The 1,425-nt window shown below is 40.4% G+C and overlaps 1 protein-coding gene and 1 long non-coding RNA gene across 5 annotated transcripts in view; one reads left to right on the forward strand and one right to left on the reverse strand.

The window, feature by feature from the left end:
* Positions 1–1,425, reverse strand: part of LOC111864098 (Down syndrome cell adhesion molecule-like protein Dscam2) — a 368,724-nt gene that overhangs the window by 116,414 nt on the left and 250,885 nt on the right. The gene's annotated exons all lie outside the window — the stretch shown is intronic.
* The window catches only part of LOC117282277, a 20,881-nt gene continuing 20,019 nt past the window's right edge, over positions 564–1,425 (forward strand). Inside the window, exon 1 of the long non-coding RNA XR_004512986.1 lies at positions 564–648. This is a non-coding gene — a long non-coding RNA (uncharacterized LOC117282277). The remainder of the gene's footprint in view (positions 649–1,425) is intronic.

Consider the following 1,425-nt stretch of genomic DNA (forward strand, 5'->3'; position numbering starts at 1 on the left):
CATCATCTCTCTTCGATCCAAATATTCTCCTCAACACCCTGTTCTCAAACACCCTCAGTCAGAATTCCCCCCATAATGTCAGAGACCAAGTTTTACACCCATACAGAACCACAGGAAAAATTACAGTTTTGCAAATTCTAATTTTTATTTATATAGATAGACTTACATTAGATATATGAGAGACGACCTCATCAAATGAACCACGTTACTTTCAACGTGAAGGAGATACGTTGCATATGTCTAACCATTTTGTGTGGGAAAATTCACGTGTGTTGGAAATTTCCATAAAGGGGACGTAGTCATCAGTCATTGAAATTTCACGTGACACGCTGTATGCGTATTTGAGTTTCACTGTCGATTACGAAATTGAGAGTACAATCTGAGGAGTGAAGAGCTGCACATTTGGTTAACAGCAAAAATAAAATTCAGAACGTGTCTCTAAAAATAGCGAAATGAGATTTAACGCAAACCTCACTCTACACCGAGTCACTGCTAACCCTGGGGACTGCCTCAGGCTCTCATCTCTTGCCCCAGGCTCAGTCGGGTTATCAGAGCAGCGGAAATCAGCCCAGCTATATATAGATAATCGATACGAGATGCAAAGGCAAACAATACGGGGAAAGCGGGGTTCTGAATAGCGCCTTAAATGTGAGTACTGCTAATTAAGAACTTTAATTATAAAACCGTAAGCTATAATCATCATAGATACTTTCACAGAATAACCACTTACATAAATATATGCTTAGCAGCCTTCATAAATTGCTTGTTCCAGTTACCAGAATGTTAAACCCCATATAAATTGTCTCCCGGGGCACAGCCCCCCAATCTTTCGTTCTTTAAGCATGTAGCGAACTGAAATTTGCAATCGTCCGATATATAGCGCCGTGTAGTTCCTATATGAGCTGACGTTTCGGAAGATCGTATCACATCCATCTTCAGGGTCGAAAATCAGACGAGCAATAAGCCAGGTAGAGCAGGTGGCTAGGCAGAATAAGTCAGTGGAGATAGCAGTTGGATAGGGGTGAGAGGGTAAGTGGAAGGGTGTGCTGTCAGTCCCCATTAGCTCGCTACTGTCTCTCCCGACTGACTGTTCAATTCGCTGGTTTCTTGCTCGGCTGATTTTCGATCCTGAAAATGGAGGTGATACGTTCTTCCGAAACGTCGGTTCATATACGTACTATACGGCGCTATATTCCAGAATACAAGTTTCATAACTACCGCTTTGATAACCTCAAATGCTACATATGTGGAAGTTGTTCGGATACGTGTATGACAGTTAGTTTCCGAGATATATTTTTATTTTGGATACCTTTCATCCGGACACCTATACATTCACCTTTCATCTTAATTAGTAGAATTTTATAAAGTTCAATAAAATTGGAATGCAGGAATTGGATGCTAAAATACGTACATATATATATATAA

Source organism: Cryptotermes secundus, unplaced genomic scaffold (assembly GCF_002891405.2).
Source record: "Cryptotermes secundus unplaced genomic scaffold, Csec_1.0 scaffold708, whole genome shotgun sequence".
Lineage (NCBI taxonomy): Eukaryota > Metazoa > Arthropoda > Insecta > Blattodea > Kalotermitidae > Cryptotermes > Cryptotermes secundus.